Raw genomic sequence first — 24,784 nt, 5'->3', positions numbered from 1 at the left:
TGCATTGTCAATGGTCCTGAACTACAAATTATAAATGTAACATTTCAGCAGAGATGGGGTCGTTACTAAAAATAAATTAATATATTACATATTACTTTAAAAAAAAAAGTAATATATTACACTACTTCGTTACTCTCTACATAAAGTAACTCGTTACTTTACTCGTTGCTTTACTCGCAGGGCCGGCCCGCCCCTCTGAAGGCAGATCACGCAGATTGCTAAAGTTTCAAATGTTCTCTTTCGTTCAGTTTCCATTGTCGCATAAGACTGATCCAGATCCTGAATGTTTTCCTATCTGACCGTGGCTGTCCTCTGTCTCCTGCTATCTGACCGTGGCTGTCCTCTGTCTCCTGCTATCTGTATATTTTGCGCAGTCTATCTCTGCTCACGCTATAGAGAGGCGAAGTCCCTCCCTTTCCGGGAGCCTCCATGGGACCCCGGAAGCGTAAAATTATACATTGAAGTCAATGGAGAGAGAAAGGTTATCTTTTGATCCCGTTTGAATTGTGCCACGAATGACACATATGATGTTTGTCAATTTAAAAGAATATTTTGCAAGTCAAAAAAATAAAAATGTGTCGTAAAACTGTGAAGTTACACATTTTTTTGTGTGAAACCGCTGAGTGAACTACAGGTCTCTCGTCTCGCACAATACGCGTCACCATCACAAAGACGGCCGTCACGTTAGCACGTTTCACCTGTTTCTTTCAGAATGAGAATAAAAGTATAAAACGAGGTGACTACAAGTCTGGACACGTTGAGAGCTGTACATACACGAAAGGGGAGTTAGTCGGTTCTGTAAGAGCAGCGGGACCGGCTTTACAAGGTTTCGGTGAGTAATATGAGTGCAATGTGTAACGTTAATGTCAGCTAGCTAACATTAGCTAACAAGGTACACTCCCGTGTTTTGTTTTAGTTGCTCTTCAGATTGAAGCGGACAGTTTTATATAGTCTATACTGTATGTGTGATCTCCTTTTACATCTCGTTGTGTCATTTGAGTTTATTTGCTGTGTGTAGATTCAAGGATTTTGGTGACATGAACATGACCATCGCGGAGGCAGTCCAGTTACCATCCTTCTGTCTCCGTGAGGAGGGTGGGTCATATACTGTATCACCCATACTGGCACCAGGTCCAAGGGCAGCTGCACATCACAGACCGGAGTCTGCTACTTTGTTGTGTGGACCACGAAGGAGGCGATCATCATCCTCATCCCCAAAGACCCTGCATGGCATGGAAATCTCCTCCTCCTGGAACAATTCTACACCCAGCATATGCTCCCTGTGTTGGCCAGTAGAGAGGAGGACATTTAAATAAACATACTCTTAACACCCTCAGACTCTGCGTTGTGTTCCGTATGTGTGATGGGGTGTTATGCAGAGGGGAGGAAAACAGGACACAGCAGATTGGGATTGTGGTGGAGACGCTGAGCAGTTATTTCATTGTTGCATGTAATTATTATTATACTGCGTGCTTCTTAGTTATTCCATCTTTTGCTGTAACATGGATCTGTATGTAACTCTATATTTACTTGTTATCTACCACACTTCCTTCTACATCATACACCATCATTATACATGATGTTGTATATAGGATATATATATATTTGTATACATTACATATCTGTAAATTGTATAATTTAATTTTTCGTATTTGGGATTGTTGGAAACGTCTTTTTGATCTCTCTGTCTATAAACACAAACTGAGTAAGATTGACAATAAAGTTGACTTTGAAAAATATATATATTCTTTATGAAAATAGTTGACTGTTGGAGAAATTAATCCAAATGAAACGTTGGACTGAACTACAACTACGCCTTTAAATCTCTACGGACTGTTTTTCAGTGGGATGGCAAGTTCCTATCTTTAAACATTTATTAGTTTGTTCTCAGAACAGATTTGATTGAAGTTAATTTAACTTAACCATGTAAGGTCATTATTAAAAAGGTACAATCAATTTGTTTAGGGTTGACTAAAATAATGATAAACATTTCATCTGGATAATTTACTGACAGAATAAGAAACTCAATGATGCTCTACTCACCTGTTCCTTTTTATAAAGTGAAACAGTTGAAACGATAGATTTTTAGTAAACTTAAAAACAACCTTCTCCAAAAGCTATCAAGGAATATACCGAATACTTGTTTTAGAACTTTATTACATATTATTTGTATATAGTTTGAATGATCCATAATTGACAGAAGCTTGTGTTTACACTGACCTGTCACTCATATATGAATGTCTTTGTAACTTCTTTAAACCACTACCTCACTAATTTCTTTCATTCATCACGGTTCAGTAAACTAAGTGACACATGAACCAGTTTAATCATTATAATAACGTAGGATTGCAACTCTTTGAAACTGTAGGTGGCTCTTAAAAGAGCCGTTGTGTTTGGGTGTGCTGGTCTCAGGTCAGTCTAAGCCCTCTCTCCGCGGATGCAGCGGGCCAGCTGGATGTCCTTAGGCATGATGTTGACCCTCTTTGCTTGGTTCATCTTACTGGGGGGGCAGCTACATGGATGTCGGTGCAGTCCACAGTCATTGTGCAGTTGAAGGCAGAATGGATGAAGGCAGAATGAATGTATTATTGACTCCGAATGAAGCACAACTTCATGTCATACAATACATTGACTTTATTTGTAATTGTGTGAAAACATATGAGCATTGATTAGCAAGCAGGACCTGCAGGAACAGAGCACGGTGATGGATGGAGCTGGGAAGAGAGAAGAATAAAGAAAACAGATCAACTTCATTTTCGGATATTAAAAATACAATTTCAAAACAAGTTGCCGCTCCTACAGTTTTCTAGTGTGTAAAGATGATTTCACTTGACCTATGCACAATATCACACTCAATACATGTGTGTCTCTGGGGGGTGCATTGTGCCTTTGATGTATATAAATAATATACCATAACCAAATACTATTACGTACAGTGGAAATCAGGTTGCCAGGGCAGGTCAGTGTGCATGTTCCTCAGGGTCTCAGCAGTTACAGGTGAGGGAAAGGAAATAAAAGAGAAAAAGGTCAGTAACAACACTTTAAAGTAACAACACTTTGAATAATTACCTCTTCTAATCATTTTCTCTCAGTAATCACTCAACTACTGTCTTTCCAACAAACAGATTGACTCACCCTTACTGTCATCACAATGAAACACGTCCAGAAGAATCTGTCATGCAAAGCTCCCTGCCTGCCTTCGACTCTCCCTGACTGCTTCCTTAGCACCCGGTGGATGGCGCAGTATAGGCTACTCTTCAAATGTTTCACGAAATACTTACCATCTACTCTTACTCTTACTTCATGTAATAAAATAATAACTTCATGGTAAGGCTACTAAAAATGACAAGGCTAAGTAATGTAATGCTAACTAACGTGCTCGCTACTCGTCGCTACTAGCTAGGTAGCTAACTTGACTATATGTTCCATGCACAACATGTGTATTACCTGATATGTCTGAATCCGGCGACTCCTGGTCCTTTCATCAGACGGCAATCGATAGAACGAGCAAGTGGTTTGATCACTTATGTGATTACAACCTGGTACAAAGCACACATGCATCTTGTAAAAGTGCATTTATTTTTAGCAATCTCTTATTTATTGGAGGGAATAAATCGGTTATGAGATCTTCTTCTTCGCTTTAATTACGAGTCGCAACCACTTGGAGCATTATCGCCTGTGACATCACTTACGCGAGCCAGAATGGGATTTGGGATTTGTAGTCGCGTATTTTTCATAGTCTTATATTTCAACAGTTTTACGACAAAATGTGACTTTTTTGATATGGAACTTATTGTTTAAGATTGAGAAACATCATATGTGTAGTTCGTGGCACAATTCAAACGGGATCAAAAGATACGTGTTCTCTCTCCATTGAATTCAATGTTAATTTTTCGCTTCCGGGGTCCCATGGGCCGGAAGTAGATGGGCGTGACTTCGCCTCTCTATTGCGTCGGCGTGTTCTCCTGCGTGTTGGCCATGTGTTGCACTGGAACCAGACACCGCAAAGACTTCAGCCGAGCACGTACAATAACTCTCCTTACCAGCAGGCGCCGGGAGTGTGTATTCGTCATTCAAAACAGGCAACAACCGGAAGACAGAGAAGAAGAACAGACTGTGATAACAACAAATAGCGTGTGCGGTAGCTCCACCTTAGCATGTGTTCTTTGCAGGTGCTTGTTGAGGTTTGACGTGGTGTTTACAGCAGTGGATAACAGCTTCTGGCCTGGACACAGTTTGCACCTCACCGTCACATTCCTGTCTATTCTTCGGATGAACTCAAAATAATGGGCATACCTCCACCCCTCGAGAGTTATCGCTGACTCAGCCATGTTTATGCAGCACTGCACGCGGAGATGTGGACGCGCAAGTCGCGCAGATTACGTACATATAAACCTACAAAGTACTGATATAGTACATTTAAAAAATAATTATTTTTGTGTAGTTGTATATTGCAATAATAACGTATGGTTGTCACAAAATCCCACGGCACACCCGGACTTGCCTCACGGCACACCAGTGTGCCGCGGCACACCGTTTGGGAACCACTGAGCTAGAGACTTAAAGAAATCTCTGGCACATGCTGCTAACATCTCTGTTGACGAATCTACGATACGTAAAACACTGAACAAGAATGGAGTTCATGGGAGGACACCACGGAGGAAGCCACTGCTGTCCAGAGAAAACATTGCTGCACGTTTGAAGTTTGCAAAAGAGCACCTGGATGTTCCACAGCACTACTGGCAACATATTCTGTGGACAGATGAAACCAAAGTTGAGTTTTTTGGAAGGAACACACGACGCTATGTGTGGAGAATCCAAAGGGTTCACATACTTTTTATTGCAACTGTGTGCTTGTCTGTGTGGGATGTTCATTCTCAGTGTGTGTGTAGGTTTGAGGGCCGCCATGCAGCTGCTAAACATTGTTGTTAGTGTGTGTGTGAGGGTGTTTGTGTGAAGGTATATTTTGTGGCTTTTTTTTGCTTAAGTTTCAGTTAAACATTAGGTTAATGCCAGCATGAATGGGAGTGCATCTGCATTAGTCACTTCACGTCGCGAGTATGTTTGTCAATTTAAAGTATCCTATTCTGAGACTCACTTGCTCCTTGCACTGTGTGTCCTGAGTGGGTGCAATGAGACAGGACTTGGCACTGATTCGCTATCTTTCCCCAACAAACCGTTTAGCTTTAAGGACTTTTCCCTCTGACTGAACAAAGTTCTTATGGAAGGTGACAAGAGCATGTGGCTGGCACAAAGTGATTTCCCGTTTTACTGTCACTTTAAAGTGATATGCTACATGTCGCAGAGTCAATTCCCCGCTACCTGTGACGGATAGAAATTGGCCGGGCTGAGGCCCTGCAAAATGGGTTTTCCAGTTGATGTGAGCGAGAGCACCACAGCAAGTCACTCGGAGAGATCCATTGGAGTGTAGATTGCTTCAAACGGTAACGGTGGTCCGGTGGTTTGCTGGTACATAGTGTGTGGAGATGCTATCGGCGGATGTGAGTGATGTTACAGCCAGGGAAAGATACATTCATTATCTCCTCGCTGTCCATGATAACCTCTTACATCATACAGGCAAACTGTGTGTTTGGAGTTAGTGTTTGGAGACCCTGATAGAGAAGGTAAACTGGAGAGGTTGTAGGGGGTATGGGTTGTGAGTTTTGGTATTTTATGTGATCATCAGATAGGAATGCAGTTTTGGAGTAGAAACCGCTCTGAATTAGAGGAATAATAAAAAGGGACTTTTGAGAAAAATCCTGGAGATTTAAGAGACGTTCCATCCACAGAGACTTGACACATGGTAGCAGGAAATCATTACATTTCTTTCCAGCTAAAAAATAAAAAGATAACCAGACATCAGTTCCTTGACTATTATCTTTATTCATTTGTGTTTCTTAGGTTTTAACTTTTTGGAGAGCAGATGGGAGCGGTGAACATTACACTCACATTTAAAGTGTATTTGTGAATTGATTTACTTTCTTCCATCTCTGATTTTGGTCTTTACCAACTCATGAGGGAAATATCTGGGTTTTATGTAATGAATGGTATTAATAACCACAATTCTCAATTGGTTTGTGTGCAATCCCCTTTTTAATATGTTGTTTTAACGTTGTCTTTATTATGTGAAGCTGTGTTAAAGCTGCTGCAGACATGTCACAGCAGGCCTCAGAATAGCCCCTGATCTCTATGGGATAACTGATACAAAATACCACCAATAAAATGTTAAGTATTATGCATTGGCAAATTTGATATGATCATAAACGCAGCTCAACAGGAAAATAAGAAAGTATGTTTTGTAAAATGGTGCAAAGAGCTGCAATTGTCAGAAACTAAGAGATATGAAACCATTGATGTTCGCTTTAAGAGCCTTTTCAACCTTGTTTACAGGTTTGGTAAACCATGCCCTAACCGTGGGTCAACAGCAACAACAGTTTGTGTTTATTTATTAATATTTATTGGTAATTTGAAGATGCGAAGCGGCGGCATTAAGTTGTCCTCTAAAGACAAGAGTGTGTGACGTTATGTTCTTAAAACCCTCCTAATCCTTGTTTTTGCCAGAGGCTAATGTTTGTGTTCTGCTTGGTGTTACAATAATAGCATAGTTTGTTTCTGTATTAAACAGATGTGGGGAAATAACACTCCTCTGCTTTTTTATATTCTAGTGGCAGTTGAGTATTTTAGAAGCATACGTTTTATTAGCTTCTCTCTCTCCCTACTCTGTCCTTCTATTTCTCTCTGTGTATATACTGTATGGGTCGAGAAAAAAGTAGGGATAACTTTTCAGAAAAACACAGTTGTGCCTCCGGTTTCCTCTATCTCCTTCTCATCCCTTTTCCCTGTCAGGTTTGCTCGGCATTATCTGCAGTTAAAGAGTTGCTCTCGACAACAAGACAAACTCTCCCTCTTTCTCTTTCCGTCCCGCTTTCCCATCCCTTCCACTATTCACCCTTTCTCACTGCCCTGCACAGAAGGCAAGGCAATTAAAAGGGAATATGCTAGATTGTCTGTGTTTATACCATCTCGACAAAGGTTGCCCGGGTTTTATGATAATAACGCATAGCTGGATCATTACCCAGAATCTTACCCGTGCATATCTCTCATTGTGCAGACGAGGTCTTCTGAGCGGTGGCAAATGTGCTGCCACACATGACAGGGCTACAGTAGATCCTCTCGACCTCTGTTATTGTGCTAGTTATAAATCTGTGCTGTCTTTCCGTTTGTTTCTTGCCTTTGTCTCATTCTCTCTCAATTCCTGCCTTCCTTTTCTTAGAATGTGTTACTGCCAAGTTTCGACAAAAGGCTTCAATCGTGGGCACTCAGGGGAAAACTATTATTCATTAATTATGAGTGTGGAAAAGTAATGTATCGACATACAGTTAAATTGCATGTTAATGAACTGGAATACATAATCGAGCCAAAATGCTAATTATTAACTACAAATCATGCAAATTAAATATGCCCATTACCATCCGTCGTTGTAAAGAATTGCTCAATAAGTATGACCATTCGGTGCTTATATTGAAGTGAAAGCATGATTATACATCCACATGTTATTATAGTAATTTATAATACATGAGTGAATTCTTTTTATCAGTCTGATAGTAATTATATATATGCATAGTTCTCTATCTGTGTGACCTGTTGCATTAGTGTCTTAACAGTGAAGTGGCAAGGTGCTAAAAAGACAAGACTACCTTTTCTTCTTTTTTTCTTACGCTGCGCAATTAAACAGTTATTAAGATCAAAGATAAGATAATAATTTGTGGATTCCTTCATGAGTACCATGCTAAGTCTAAATTATGTTCTTAAAATGATCATTACTTTGCAGCAGGGAGTTTTACTGCAGAATTTAATTGCACTTTTAGGGCTGTGCCTTGCCGCATGAATAAGTTAATGAATGAATGAATCGATGGGTTTTGCACATCATTATCACCATGCATTGTGATCTTGATGAGATCGCACTCTGAAAGCCTGAAATGTTCTGCAACAGCTCTCCTGTGATGAGAGATCGTGTTAGGGCACTGTGGAGACTGAGATCAACCTCCACTGTACATGTCAACCTCCATTAGGCTTATGGCTCCCTTGTCCTTTGATCAGTAGACAGATGCAAACTCAGCATAAAGTAAGTCATTAAAGATCATTTTAGAAGCATCACTTGGAACTGACAGTCAAATCCTTTTACGCATAAGCCTTGTGTGGCATGCAGTGGTTGTTAACATTGGTTAGCCTTGTAGGCTCAGGGGAACACTTGAAGCGATGAGTTATCCTTGGGGCTAAGTGCTTTTGAACAACCTGTGCAACATCAGCGGGATTCATGAGTTCGTTTCACGATTTGAAAAGGCTACGGCAATACTCGGTGAAACCCCTTTAGTAAAAAAAAGGAATTTGTGACATGTTTGAATTATGACATGTTCTATTGTTGCTATGGCTACACCAGCAATCGATAATGCAGTCTTAACAACAGGAAGTCGGTATTTTATTCTTCCATGCAGGACATTTTGTTTAAAGGTTTGCACCAAAATAAACAAAGTGAACATGTGTCTGTGCTTTGTTGGTGAATGGGTGAAGGCTTTTATGTCCTGACAAATCTCTCTTCAGAATGCAGTGAAAAGATAGCACTCAAAGCTCCACCGTCGTTCCCTGCGGCGCGGACAGTGTTGTGTTCACTTGACAGAAAGAAAATGAAAGCCAGCTGCAAGCAACACATTTTAATTTATATTTAATAGTTTTTATGTTAATGTCATAGTAAAAATGCATCAGCTTCTCACCATGAGGTATGGAGTCTTGCAGGGACACAGTTTTAGTTACTTTACATTTCTGTTCTCTTTACGCAGGTTTGAATTGTATTTCGATTTTTTTTTTTTTTAAACTCTCAATAAATAAAGGTATTTATTTATTTTCTGTTTTCTTAAACCTCAAATGTATAGATAAAATCTTTAAAGTAACATAAACCATTACTGTAATTTAGAATGAAAAATCCAAAGTAGGCTACTCACTGTCAATGTTAATCTCTTGCATTTGAGATACTGTAAACCCACTTTACTAAACTTGCATTAGACTCAAAATGTTGACATTTAAATGATAAAGACTTATTTCCTGTAAGATTTCACATTGCTGTCAACCTTTAAGTGTCTTCCGCTGTGGCGGCAGGATAATTTGCCATTCCTTCCCTGGCAACAGACAACCGAAGACCTTTCCAGCCTTCTCATTTAACATGACAGCTGTCAGTCATGTATCTGATATGCCATCCCCCTCACTGCGGCTGGCCAACCTTTAAGTCCTCCCACAAGATTAAATGATGTTTAGTTGTCAAACCAGATCCCTCACCACCCCACCTCATAACGCTGTGCTTTGAGGGAGAAATTATAATTGGTGCGAAGAGAGTATAAAAGTGTATTCTGAAACAGGAAATGATGCACCTTAAGCTCTGATTTGCACTGTATTTATTTACGACACATCTTCAGTTCAAAGTGTTACCTTAGAGATGGAAAAAAAATACTATGAGGGAGAAAAAGGTAAAGCTATTGGCTTACATTTATATGATGTTATAGCTTTGCTAAAGCTTTACTGGATGCAAGTGGAATCTATGTTGTTGAGATATAGTGCAGGTCTCAGTAGTTCTACTTTGTACAGTATCATAGCTTTCACAACACATTATAAGGAGCTTCCCCTAAACACAACAACAACTTACAATAAGCCCCTTTCATTTCAGACAGAATGCTGCATTTGATTTTGCAGCCTAAACACAGGCAGTCTGGGCTGAGTATTTGAGCACGTTTAGCCCTTATATATATATATATGTGATGGAAACTCTGACAATATATATATATATATATATATTATATTTTTGCCTCTGCTATCCTTCTGTGGCCTTCATCATCAACTGATTCACCTGCCCGTAATGCTCAAACACAGTGATGGACCTCATCACAGGTAAATGTGCACTGTTGAGAAATGAGGTAGTAATTCCACAGTGTCACACTCGACACCATGTCGTGATAGGAGGAGGTTGTGTGTTGAGGATAATGCAGCGTTTAGTAATGGGCGGTAAATGTTGAAACTTTGCAGCCATAATTGTGGAGCAATGAGTGTAATTGTCCGCTGTAAGTGGCATGTAGCTTACATTAGATATGATATAGCACTGTCTATACTTACTTACTCATAGTCAGCACGAGACAGCGTATACTCAGTAAGTTAAGATCAGTACGTTTTGCAGAATAATTTTTACTCTACTAAATTGGGAATAGTATAGAGTATACGTATAACTTTACATTCTATAACAGACTGCTATCCTGTATTTCAATTAAATTACCTTATAATACAATTTACAGTTGCATTCTCAATTAGATTTGAAGGTATATGTATTTGCTCTCAGATTATGGTAGCAGTTTTTGTGCAAAAATTCAACAAAAGAACTTGTTTACATTTAATAAAACATCATGGTTTTGGTTTCAAATGAATAGATCTGTTACTGATTTAAGGTAAGGACATATTTAAATAAGTTCCTCTTTTGCCCCTTTCACACCAACGCGTTTTCAGCTCCGGCTCGGAGCTGGAGCCTGAAAAGTGCCGGTTTTTCCTGTTCACACTGCAGCGGCGCTGCCTCTTAGCACCGGAATCCGGTTCCCTTCCAGCTCCAAAAAATTGTCGGTCAAGACTAGAGGCAAGAGCTTCGGAGCTAAGAGGTGGGGTCGCTTACGTCTCTCTTACGTCGAGGCGTGCAGGAAACTAAACCCACCTCCCCTGAACATGGGTCGACTGTCACGCCTGCCTACAAGCAGTAGTGCTTATAAACACACTTTATAAAGTCAGGCAACACTAATCAGGCTCCGTGTGATTCTGTTTATTTGTGCCTTACTTTGACCATCCGTTCACTGTTATCGATCATTGTGGAGAGAGGCAGACGTGTTGTTTTGTATTATAGCAGCTATCGGATGGAATCAATACATGGGCTGCACAGGTTGTCGTGTCCGACTATCACAAGTAGAATCATAATAAAAATACGCCGGTAAAATGTGCCTGTAGAAAACGGCTTATGCCACAATAGGATAGCAATAGCAAGTAGTCAGTTTAGCTTCGGTTGCTATGCTAACATCACCCATTTTATACCAGAGAAACTTTCATAACAGCGTTGTGATGCCAAACAGCGTCAATTCAGACTGACACACATTCACTTATGGGGAACTGGGGATATGTATCAACTGCTTGTGTGAGTCGGACAGTGAATACTTTAGAGCGGCCGCTGCAGTGTGAGCTAACCGGGAGCTAACGGGAGAATAAACTCCCGTGGAAGAGCAGCCAGCACTGCAGCGGTCGGTAAATGCCGCAGAAGCACATTAATAAACAATGAACCACGGCACGGGGAAATTATTCAAATTGAACACAGTTACAATTCTACGTCAAGTATGCTATACAGTCAGACCACAGTCTTAAGGAGAGTAATAAAAGGCAAACTAAAAGGATAATGAGCAAATATTGGGTAAAAATAGGTAACTAAAAAGAAGATGGATAGACCAAGAATGAATTGAGAAGGAAAGGGAATAGACAAAAAGGTAAAAAGCTGCATACAAAGAGATGGAAGGAGAATGAGAGTGTCAAAAGGGAATATATACGGTAGAAGGAGAAGGCACAGTACATCTCCTGAGATTTAATAGCAGCATCCTGCCCTTGCCATAGATCCTCCTGCCTACGACTCAATGAGGCACCATCTATCACAAGCTTGTTACCAGAGATGGGGTCGTTACTAAAAAAAAGTAATATATTACATATTACATATTACTTTAAAAAAAAGTAATATATTACACTACTTCGTTACTCTCTACATAAATTAACTGACTTTACTCGTTACTTTACTCATTACTTTACTCGCAGGGCCGGCCCGCCCCTCCCTGCAGGCAGATCACGCAGACTGCTAAAGTTTCAAATGTTCTCTTTAGTTCAGTTTCCATTGTCGCATAAGACTGATCCAGATCCTGAATGTTTTCCTATCTGACCGTGGCTGTCCTCTGTCTCCTGCTATCTGTATATTTTGCGCAGTCTATCTCTGCTCACGCTGTTGCGTCAGCGTGTTCTCCTGCGTGTTGGCCATGTGTTGCACTGGAACCAGACACCGCAAAGACTTCAGCCGAGCACGTACGAACTGCGCATGCGTCAGTGGCAATAACTCTCCTTACCAGCAGGCGGCGGTAGTGTGTATTCGTCATTCAAAACAAGCAACAACCGGAAAACAGAGAAGAAGAACAGACTACGTGATATAAACAAACAACAAATAGCTGTGCGTCACCTTAGCATGTGTTCTTTGCAGGTGTTTGTTGAGGTTTGATTATGACTGATTTTAGTAAGTAACGAAGTAACGCGTGTCGGGGCAATGTTAGTAACTGTAGTGTGATTACTGAATTATAAAAGTAGCACGTTACACTACTCCGTTACCGACAAAAGTAATATTATTACAGTAACGCGTTACATCCAACTCTGCTTGTTACATGCAACCCTGCTTAAAAAAACACAGAAGAGGGGAAGAGGAAACTTTGCAGGAGTTGTCCCATTGACTTTCAAATGAGGATGGGTCAAAGTGAAGACTGACAGCTGAAGAGTAAGGGCTCCTGTGCTGCTGACCTGAACAGTATCAACTCTGATCAGCAGTTATATGTTGGTGTCCAAAGGTTTACTTTCTGCTTTTGCTCTGCTACACTGGCCAGACGACAGAAGAGATTCTAAACCCTTCACTTCACAGCAGCCCCAAGCACACAATCGTATTCAAGCGGCTTCTGAAACATGAGACACAGAGACATGTTTCTGCTTGCTGGCAACACATCAGCAGTGAAATAGCACCTGTTCCGAGCATTTTAGAATCGAACAATCCTACAAATTACTGAGTTGTTTGTTACCATTTATAATGAATATTTTTCACTCTTCTTGGTCTGCTGGCAAAGTCTCAGAACAATCATTCCTGCCCTGATTAATGGCTTGCTCTAAGCACTGATGCATGCCAAGAAAGATGGAGGGGCTTCATGGTGGGAGAATTATATCAGGATTTGTGGCTGGCTGGGGGCTTTGAAGCAGGGAGGATAAATCGACTCAGCAATAAAGGTTACTAAAGTCTATTCTGATACTATTACGTCACCAGGGATCTCCCTCCAGGGTTAGGGGAGGGTGGGATGAGTTCCACTGACTGAAGTGATTATAGCGACTGATGGCAGGCCTTGAAGAAGTTAAATTGTTAAACAGTTGTCTATATTGTCCCTATTTGTCTATGGATCAAAGTCATAGGAAGACAGAGAACATTTGACCAGTTTAACAGACACGTCTTTTTGGTGTCTGCATGGCCAACTGTTTTTTCAGCTTTGATTAAAATCTTTATTAATAAGAGTTGTCAGGTTATCACCCTAAACATATCACCCTCATCTTTCCTCTCTTTAAATACTTCAGTAATCCTGCAAAGGAAAATCTGGGGCAAGAAACTCCTTTGAGAACTATATAGGAATGACCTGGCTTTGATTTAGTATACAGGTTTAGCTTTGCTTCTGTACAATGGCTTGCTCTCCCTCTTTTCTTCGTGTCGCTTCTTTCTGTGGCCTGTCTTTTTTTTTCTTTTGCTGTCTTTTAGTGTATCTCATTGGCTATCCATTTGCCTACCCTCTGTACCCCCTGCCACATACATCTAAAACAACACAGACAGATAAATGACAATCAAGCTTCAGCGGCACTTGGGATGGAGTGAGGCAGTTTTTGATCAAACAGACACAGTGCCGATCTTGCCTTTAATCTTTATTGATTGCTGAAACAAGTTGGTTGTTTGAAGAATAATTATAGAATACTTCAGATGCTCTCTGCATGGCAGGTAGAGTATCTGATGCAGAACACATGGATATTTGCAGCATTACGTGAGTTAACACTGATATACTTTTGTGACACAGTTGGATCAGTTAATATGTGGCGAAGAAGGTGAGGAGAGGGACATAGATGGAAGGAAAATACTGAAAGGGATGGGCAGAACAAGACAGGAGCATTTCAAAGAGGAAATATGTAATTAAATTATTTTGGTAAGAGGTGTCAGAAATGCAAAAAAAGAGAAAAGACGCAGTCAGATCAGGAAAACTGAGTGCTGATGGGGATAGCGGGTGGTGGTGCTGTTCTGTCACTCCTGGCACATCGCCGCTCTCATTACGGTTTCACTCACTGGCTCTAGCCTGCTCTTTGGTCCTCCCCCACAGCTAGCCCTGGAGCAGGGATCCATCCAGCCCAACCCTCCTGTCAACAAAGGCCCAGCTCAGCAGCTCTGGCCCAGGGCATCTGTCAGCCCACACAGTCCCCTGTCAGCCATAGCCCATTCGCTAGTCCATATTGGCACGGCACAGCGGGGCAGAAAAGAGTATAATATAGCACAGCAAAGCATCGATCAACAAGGCTCATGGTAACACAGCGCAGGACAGCAACGTAGGTATCCATAATAAGCAGACCCTGTGCAAACCCAGCCCACGGGTCTCTGAAGGGACTGATAAACAACGACGATACTTTGTAAAACACAGTAAAAAAAAAAGGTACATTTAATAAGGTTTTGTTTACAAGCATCAGCAAATATTTGCTAGCATTTACAAGCTTTTTTATGTAAGCAGAGACTGTGTATTCTGCAGAGGATTATGGGCTTGGAGTGGATTCTGCAGGGGGTTGCGAACATGTAGATGACGTTGTGATTTAAAAGATTCAAATAAATAAAGTCACACTGGCTAAATAACACATCTGAGATTCTGCATCATTGTGAGGGCAGCAGCCAGTTAATGGGATGGATTTTCATTACAAATCGTTCAACCGTAGCTCGCTATTCCAATCAAGTCGCGTTCCCTGCAAGGGACTTGTATGGGACTTGAATGTGCCAGGGAAAGCCGAGCTTTTATATGTCATTCTGGTGCAGCTGAGCCTCGCACAACCCAAAAAAAACAGGCTCTGCCGCTACGCACCTTGACACCCTTCTCTGCTAGGAAAAAGCGAAAACTCCAGGCAGACAACTGCTCTGACAAGTGATAGGAAGTTATCTGCTTTGCGGGCAGTTGCTCATTAGCGAGAACAGGAAATAAATACTACTGAGCATGCTCTTCCCTTTGCACCGAAAATGGTGGGTACCCTCTGGAGGCTCGAATAGATCGAGGGAAGACAGACAAAAGTGGAGTGCAGTGAAAATAACGTAGTGCAGATCAAGGAATATATCCTTTCATTTTTATTTCATGCTGTCCACAGGAAGAGAGGCAGATGGGGTGAGGAAACTAGGATAGCATGAGAAATATGAGGAGTGGTGAGGCAGAGGTGTGAAGAGATGAGATGGAAAGACATACAGTAAAGCAACGGGAGACGAGCGTGTGAAGCATCGGCTGTGATTGATGTAGAGGAGGGTGGTGGCATGTACAGCACCATGTGTTGTGTACTTATTTATCTATTTCTTTGACCCATATGGAGCAGCATATGGTGACCGCTAACTGAAAGGAGGTAATACAATTAGGGGCATTTGGATGATTAATAGTCCCAGCCACCTGTATTTAACCAAGAGCTTGCAACAGTTCTATGGAGGAGTAACACTCACAGTTTGAGAGCAATACATAATTGGAACTGCTTGTCTCATTCAAACAGAGGTTATAATTGGATGCATCCTGCTCCATCTCTTTTATTTCACTATACATGTACTCCTCTTTTCGTGGAAATTGATGTTTGTCCAATAGCTGCAACAGGACAGTACCTCACACTTTTTATTTTTCGTTTTAACATATATTAGTAGCATGATGAATATATTAACATTTGCTGAGTAACTTACAGGCATAACTAAACTGTGTTTGTAACAATCACAAACTATGTAGTCAGGCTGTTTGCCCTTCATATAGCAGAACTCAACAGCTTTTAGGAGATTGTTTAATGTCCTGGTGTCAAAAATAAAAAAACTCCCAAGAAAAGTTTTTTCCTCCGCATCAATCAAAAGTATTTTATTGATCCATTCTTGAGCCAGATACTTGCACTATAGTCTTCCAGGGAGTCACGTTCAGGATGGCAGCACAAGCAGTTTCACATTGTATAACACATACATTTCATTAAAGCAAAACAAGGGAATAGTCTAGAAGGAGGGACATCAAGGCCATACCAGCAATCTCTCTAGGGGGTATAAAACAGCAGCATGTTTCCTTTAAGGCATTTTGTAAAAGTTTAGAGGTATTTAAAGAAGGCAGTGCTCTTAAGGTAATGATATTTTTGCAACTCAGTCCATGCCCAGGGAGCATGAAAAGACAAAGTAGTCTTACCGCTCAGAGCACACCCTAGGGACTTTTAAAAGAATTCAATGAGAAGATCTAGTACTGCGTTTGCTGGTGTGAAAGGATAAAAGGCTGGAGATATAAATAGTTTACCTAACAATGTATTGACATTAAACAGCAACACGGGCAGTTATCTGCTCCAAGTGATAAGATTGTTAAAATAAATTGTGAAGGTGGGTATTTTTTTTTAACGTTCTGCAGTGTGAAATGCAGAATGTAGTGTCATGAAGTAATGATAAAGTGGCATACATGTTAATCACATTGCCATAGTCTTATACAGAAATGAAGAGTTAATAGAAGAATAGCCAATGCTCATGCTAGTGCTAATGGGGATCCGACAAAAGGTGTTTTCTTTGTGGGTCCAAGGAAAAGCATTTTTAAATGGAACGTGTTCTGGACAATTAAAGCTGCAGTAATATCAAACTATCTTGCCTCACCTCTTTACCTTAATTCAAAGAGGGCAGCGCTGTGTAGATAATGTGTTGTCTTTGTCTAGACTTTAAAAGCTTTAGGATCAGTAATTATTAATGGAGGAAATACTCTATGAGATCAGACGGCGTGAGATAGTTGCTAAAAGAAAATCACAAACTTAATGGCACATCTATCGATTATAGGTTGTCATATGTGAACTACATTTAAAGGATAAGTTGTTTGTTACACATTACACATGTTGTGTGCCGTAGACAGTTGTATTCGTGCTTACAAGATCAGGATTCAGGTTTGGTAACAACAAGCTGTTAACTGTTAAGCCCCAAGCCTGTTTTTCAGGTCTCAGGCTCGAAAATGACATGCCCAGAACAAATGACTATATCTTCACTTCTAAAAGGGGTACATTAATATCTTTGTTCTCAAAGCAATGGTAAACCTGTGAGTTTGATGTAGAAAAGTCATAATCAATATAGATGTTTTTATTTTAAAGTAAATTCAGATTGAACATAGTAAAACAAATGTAAATTATAGTTTCCGTCATTAGTAGTAGTAGTAGTAGTAGTAGAACCTTTATTTATCCAGGAAAATCAATTAAGAACACATTTTTATTTCCAATGATGACCTGACAGGAGGCAAAGGCTTCCTGAGGGGATGGGATTTGGGAGGGAAACAAATTAAAAGACAGTCTCCGGGCACTACAGAACCCAGGAGACAACACAAACACATAGAGCAAAGATGACAGGCATAGCAGTTAAACATATACAAACTCTAAAACAATATTGCTGTGGTTCAATCAGTCATTAAAATCAGCATCAGGCAAAGCAGCTACATGTGTGTACCAGGGTGTCAATAATAGTGACATTGAAGGTGCGGGGGGAGACAAAGGTTTTCATTTTCAACGTTTTTTGAATGACATTCCAGCTATCTGCTGCTGCAAATTGGAAGGCGGAGCGGCCAAAGGATGTATGGGCTTTGGGGATCTTTAACAGGATGCTTGTAGCTGACCGGGTGTTGTGCTTCGGGGGTGTGCGGAGTTGCAGTAATTGTGTGAGGTAGAAGGGGGTGAAAACCACCCTTGAATTATGGGATTGGAGACAAAAAGCTTTAGGAATCCAGACTATAACATATAATAAGTACCCTGTATCAAGATTGATGCAAAACAAGTGAAATTTGACCTTTTTAGAGAGATTTAGAAAAAGAAAACCCACCTATGGGGTCATTTAGGTGTATTTGCCATATGGAACCCATTGGTCGATGTTGGTGATTGACACCTCTTTTGAACCGTTAGAGCCAATAGAATCGAGAGGAAGTTCCTAAATCCATCTAAACATTACCATTGGTGAATGAGAGTGATGCGCGGCCAGCATGTCCAAAACCGGAAGCTCTCATACACAGTGATGATACTTATACCATTGAAATCTGTGGAATCTCAGTTTATGATATGTTTGTGCAGATTCGATGAAGTATAACATATGTCTACCGTGAGTTAAGTGCGTTAGCATACTTTTGCTTAGTGCTAATTCATACGCTTGGTGTTAGAGTTGTGTTTTGTTTCGGTATAAATGGTTCATATCGTCAGTTAGCTGAGTTTCTTCCCGTTAAGTGGGTATGACACATAGGTTGTCAAATGTTAAGAAGCCCTGAGACACAGTTTTGTGAAAATGTTGCTTAACAGGTTCATGTTTAAACAGATCTAATAAATGTTAACTGTTTAAATATATATCCTGAAAATGCGATTTTTAAGCACAGGGCCATCTAAGCTAATTTACAGATGGCCCTGAGCCCAATAGAGATTGCCCTGAAAAATGGACGAAATGGCACGAAGGGTTTGGGGGGCCTCCCCCTAGACATTTTTTAATTTGTGCAGGTCTTAGATGCTGTCTGGTGCATTCTCTAGACTGAATTCTAAGATGAACCACCACAATATTATATTGTACAATTTCAATTGTATTCTTCATTTCACTTGTTTGTTTGTTCTTGTTTGTGTTTGCTCACTTCCTGCATAGCTATAAGAAACACTTAAGTTGTTGGTCAAAACACTTTCTATCTGATGAAGGCAAATGCCTTCCCAGATGGAAAAAAGTAGAAAACATTACATTCAGTTATAACTGCCAAAACAAACATTATTTACACTATTATGGCCCCTGTTAAAAATGTTTGTAATGTTAACAACTGTAAGTTGGTCGAACGAATGCCTCCTCATCCGGACGTAATGTGGAGAAAGAGATGTCCTGTGTGGGTTGATTGTGCGTTGATCTGTTGGTAATGCCTCGGGGCTCCGGTGGGCATGTAAACACATGCATAATGCTGTGCTATACTTTGTGGCCTCATCCAGTTGCATAGCGACACTTATTGTGTAGTTGTCTTTTAATAAGCAGGTAGTCTATCATTAGCTAGAACTAGCTGCATCTGATCGATATGGACATAAACGCGAGTGAAGTCTAATCTGACGGGAGAGAGAGATCAGCTGCTGCTGACGAGTCGAGACTCGACACGCAGCTCTGCATGATCGCATGCAGCGGTGAGCGGAACAAAACACACACTTCAGGTTAGAATATCACACGTAGCTATTTTAATTACCTCTCAAACTACCTAAACTAGTTATACTGTAGATATGTTTAGTTTTACTGTCGGGTCACTCATTACTGGATCCGCGAGCTGCATGATACTGGCATAATAGATTGCCCGATCGGGCCACCAGCAGGCGAGGCTTCATTGCCCGAGCTAAATACTAGATGGCCCCGGGCCATCGGGCAGTCCTTAATGTCGAGCCCAGTGACAATCCAGTGAGCTGGTTATTTTCTCAGACGTGGACTTACTTATCCTGGCCCTGAAACCAGTCATCTGGTTGAGTGTGGGTTGGGTCAGGGTGTGGTTCCTTGCACTCGGAGTCGGGCTAACGTCCACGCTAGCTGCTACATGCTTTGCATTTAGGTGATACTTTAGGCTCGATGTGCTGCGGTGATATGCACATTCTTTTTTGCATAATTTGCACACAACCGTGCTCTTATCGACGCTTCCATCCGTCCGTTTTTTAAAACAAAATGTCCCATCCACGGGGCCGACCAAAGCGGTCTCATCAGCTTGTTCGTTCATGTTTGACTATTGATCACCGTGGTTTGTTGTTGTTTGAAGTCCCATGCTGAAGTCATGAACGTTAGTTGGTGCTCCAGTATAATCGATATATTTGAGTGTTGTATGTTTTGTAATAATGGACCAAGAGTCTCTTTAAATAAAGATGATGATGATGATGAATCGGTATGCTTGAAACTCATCCAGTGAGAAACGTTCCGCTGTGCAAAAATAAGTGCGATTAAAATGCGTTAATTTTTTTAACGCGTTAATTTTTGTGTAATTAATTAATCGTAATTAACGCGTTAAAGTCCCGGCCCTAATATATATATATATATATCAAGACTGAATCTAACTAGATGTTGTTCTTCTCTAGAGGGCAATACTGCACAATCACTGTGAGTTTAAGTCTCTACTGGATTTATTTGTATGCGTAATGGATCAGGGTTTTTATTTTAACTGTAATGGCTTGAAATCGCCTACAGTATGTTCTGGGTGACCTTTTAAATTTAACCAGATCTTTATTTTGTTACCCTTTTCCTGTTTTTTAGGAGTGCTAGAAGCGAAGGAATTTTAAAATGAAGGTAATTGTTTTGCCCCTAGCGGCTAGACTCTAGCCTAAAAAAAACTATACTATTACTACTACTACTACTATTACTACTACTATACTATACTAACGATACTCCGCTTATGGATCAGGGTTTTTTTTTAACTGTAATCGCTTGAAATCGCCTACAGTATGTTCTGGGTGACCTTTTACATTTAACCAGATCTTTATTTTGCTAACCTTTTCCTGTTTTTTAGGAGTGCTAGAAGCGAAGGAATTTTTAAATGAAGGTAATTGGCCTAAAAAAATGTCAAGGCTGCCTTCTCTGTAGTCGTCGGGGACATCTGGGACGATACGAGAAAGGAAATTAATGAATTTTCTCCACCGTGATGTTTTCAAGGCGGCTATCTCCTGAACACAACGTTCTTTCAGTTGTTGGAGTTCACGGATTCTCTCATGCAAAGTGACTATCTCTGCATCCTTCTCCTCAACAAAACGTTCCTTCTGTTGTTCCAGTTCGTGGTTTCTCTCATGCAAAACTACTATCTCTGCATTTTTCACCTCAACACAACGCAACTTCTCTTGTTTGAGTTCATGGTTTGTCTTTTGCAAGGCAGCCATCTCTGCATCCTTCTCCTCAACACAGGGTTCTTCCAGGGTTCTTCCAGTTGTTTGTTTGTTCTTGTCCACCTTCTCCTCAACAGAACGTTCCTTCTCTTGTTTCAGTGTTTGGTTTTCCTTCAGCAAGGCGGCCACCTCCTCAACACAATGCTCCTTCAGTTGTTTGAGTTCCTGGTTTCTCTCAAGCAAAGCAGCTATCTTGACAGCTTTCTTCTCAACATAACATTCCTTTTGTAATTGGAGTTCCTGGTTTCTCTCACGCAAAGCAGCTATCTCTACAGATTTCTTCTCAAGACAACGCTCCTTTTGTTGTTTGAGTTCTTGGTTAGTCTTTTGCAAGGCGGCCATCTTTGCCTCCTCCTCAACACAATGCTCCTTCAGTTGTTTGAGTTCCTGGTTTCTCTCACGCAAAGAAGCCATCTCTACAGCGTTCTCCTCAACACAGGGTTCTTTCAGTTGTTTGAGTTCCTGGTTTGCCTTTCTCAAGGCAGCCATGTCTGCTTCGACCTTCTTGTGTGACCTCTGGAGCATTCCGTATTTCATGTTCAGGTCCTCATTGTTGACGCGCAATACGTTGTGCTCAATTTTCTGGGCTTTCACTTTCACATTCTGCTTAAGTAGCTCAGCTGCATGCTCTGTATATGCTTTCAGCATCGCTTCCTTCTTCTTAGCGCCTTCAATCTCAAGCTTATTCCTTAACACTAGAACCGCCAGAGGTCGCTGTATACCTATATCCGCCAACGGGTAAAGTTTACCCGCTATTGATTTCCAAGGTACAATGTACCATACAGAACGGTGAGTTTTGATCGCACAGGGATGACATGTATACCAATATAATCTGTGGACTCTCAGCTTTTCATATTATGTGACCCGCTCTATCAAAATCAGTCGGAAGTAGCAACGGCTCATTTCAGAGTAAACGTGGATTTACGTAAAAAACTATTTTTTCAGGGTTCGGGTGTTTTGTTTGATTTTAAACAAACAAAGTCTTGGCTTTCAGAATATGAAACTTTTATTTCCAAAATTACACGATAAATACATTTTTGAAGCTTGTAAAGGGACGAAGACAAGCACCTCTCACTCGCAATCTGCTCTTCCAGCAGCGCCGCCCCCCCTCCCTCCGGCTGAAATTATGAACGTAAGAGTATAGTAATCATAGATAACACGGCAGGGTCCGTTACAGTTTGTTTTCATCTGATTTAAATTAAACAAAGTCTTGGCTTTCAGAATATTAAACTTGTTTCGGCAAATTCAGATGATAAATATAACTTTGAAGCTTCGGCATAATTACAAGCGGAGAACGGAGTAACTTGATGTCACAGCAGGCATAACAACAGCCGGTGTTTCTCGTGAGGGTTTTCTCTGGGAAACAAACACAATACACACAAATGCAAAAATACACAAACACACACACGTATACACACACACACACTCGCGAGCTTCCCCTCCAAACGAAAATATCTTCCCTCCGTAGTATTTTGATCATTTTGATCGCAAAATCAATAGCGCGAGGAGCGCTGCATTTCTATGAGGTAAATATTACCCGCTGGCGGAAATAGGTATAAATATCAATTTTGTTTGGCGATTTTTTCAATCTGACTTCATATTGACAATTTTTAACAACAGAGGGTGTTACATAACACACTTTCAGGAAAAGTCACGGACTGGGAGACGTTAATATTTTATTGAAAAAAAGTTACATACAATAAAAAAACAGCTGCGGGTAAAATGTACCCGTTGGCGGTTCTAGTGTTAAAGTCCTTTCCTGCTCCAGCAACAACTTGATTTCCTGATTTTCTTTTCGCAGAATCTCGAGATTGACTTCCATCTCATCTCTATTGTTCATCTCCATCTCTACTGCGGTGATGAAATGACCTGTTGTTAAGCAAACTGAATATAATTGTTCAACTGAATTAAAGCCACAAAAATGGAGTTCACTTAGATTATCTCGTTAAAATAGACGTGCAAGTCTCCCTAATGTTAGCTTGCTACAAAACCTATGTCTGCAATGATCTGACACTAGTTCCTTTGCCTGATGCTCTGAAGAATTCACCGTCACAGCTGGGACCTGCACACTTCATATCAAGGCAAAGATGATGTCATCAATCTGAAGGTTCCATTTGCTGATGTCAGTGAATTAAATCAGCTGACAGGAAGTAAGAATGGACCCATGCTGTTGCCTAGCAACGCAATTCTGTTTAATAAATAATATTAAGAAATGTAAACGATCAAAATGCTTTATTAAGTATAATGTATGTTTGTGAAAGACACAACCAAAGGAAACTGGTGTCATGATTCTGTTCACGTCTCCTCTCTCTGTCCTTCACTTACGTGCTTTCGTTTTTTCACCTCCTCCCATTTACTTCACGGTGGGAGACAGGAGATAATAAGGGGAGAAAGGAAGCAAGCTCATTGAAAACCAACAAGATGCAGCCGTACAGTCAGCCTGGACAGTTTAGTGATTCACTGCCATCCCCTAAAAGCTGTTAAACTTGTCACTTTGTGTTTCACAAAAGTAGGACTTTGTCACTAATGGGTTGTGGAATGATCAATCCCAGCATTAGAACTTTTACACAAAGTGAGCAATTTATTTGTTATGAATCTAATTAAAAATAGCTTCATCGTACAATTATATAACAAACAATCTGGTAATGTTAAAACCCTTTTAGTACAAGAGGGCTCTTACAATAAAGAAAATATGCAAACACTGGTTTAGAGGGAAAGTGTATACAAATGCAATGTTGACCCCTTGTCCCACACTGCAGGACAGTGTCATAGACTGGACTGAATACATGTCGGTCATCTGGCTCTTCCAATTCACCTTATCCAATAAACGTCATAAATCCAAGAAAGCGAACCCATTTTAGGCATGAGTAATAGTTATAGACAATTATAAGCAAATAGCTGTATGGAACTGTGTTGAGCTGATAGTACAGTTATATTTAAAAAGTAAGTACCGTAGGTCGTTATTAAAAAGAATAATGATAAATTAAATAATAAGTAGGGGAAAAGACTACATGGCAGATCCAGATAGAGCTAATTATTGTTCTTGAGATCCTTAGTCCAGTGGAGGTCTTATGGAATGAACAGAGCTCTGTGCCCATTTCTAGATAAACTGTATAGGCTACACCACGAAAGAAGGCATCTGGATCTGTGGGTGGAGATGATGGGTGTTATCCGACATGATGTCATGGGCTTTTCCCTGCTGCTCACAGACCTAGAGGCTATAATACCAATTCAGGTCATGGCATCAATTGTAGGTCCTTTCCTCATTACCTTTCCGTTTACTTATATGCACCACTGCCATGCTCACCTTTGCACTGGCTCTACATTTTGATCTGAACTACAAACCTGTTAAGTTCTGTGACTGTGAATCTTGCGCGCTGTTGAGGTGACAGCATCTTTCAACAGAGAGCCAAATGAACGCTGTGATGACACACATAGTCTCACAACATTAAAACATGCGAGGCACACGCAGTGGCAGCTAGTAATGAGGCTAGGCTTCGTAATGTGCAGTCCAGTGATTTTTTGGAAACAGGTGTTAATTGTGGTATGGAGACGGTTTCTGGTTATGACAGTGAGTGATGGCAACCAACATGTGAAGGAGAAACACGGAATGTACTTGCTGAAGAACTGTAGAAGGGTTTTTGGAATTCAGTTCTTGATAGCATGTTGACGCAGGTTTGCTTTCTTGATAAGGCTTCTGTGTTTTGCTCAAATGTCAAAGATGATTTCAAGATATTCACACCATCCAACTCCTTGTCTGGACTGCATCTTGAAATCAACCACCAACCACCTCTGAGTGAAATTGAAATCCAGC

The 24,784-nt window shown here is 40.6% G+C and overlaps 1 protein-coding gene and 1 long non-coding RNA gene across 2 annotated transcripts in view; one reads left to right on the top strand and one right to left on the bottom strand.

Annotated features, from left to right (window-relative positions):
- lsamp (limbic system associated membrane protein) overlaps positions 1-24,784 on the top strand; it is a 452,726-nt gene that overhangs the window by 423,605 nt on the left and 4,337 nt on the right. The gene's annotated exons all lie outside the window — the stretch shown is intronic.
- LOC139435018 (uncharacterized) lies at positions 2,615-3,706 on the bottom strand. The gene is made up of 2 exons (XR_011644298.1): positions 2,935-3,706; positions 2,615-2,714 (listed from the first exon to the last, which is right to left on the bottom strand). It is a non-coding gene; the product is annotated as an uncharacterized lncRNA (long non-coding RNA).

The sequence above is a fragment of the Pseudochaenichthys georgianus genome, chromosome 13, assembly GCF_902827115.2.
Source record: "Pseudochaenichthys georgianus chromosome 13, fPseGeo1.2, whole genome shotgun sequence".
Lineage (NCBI taxonomy): Eukaryota > Metazoa > Chordata > Actinopteri > Perciformes > Channichthyidae > Pseudochaenichthys > Pseudochaenichthys georgianus.
Note: the sequence above shows the minus strand (reverse complement) of the source record. Positions and strands in the feature narration are given on the sequence as shown.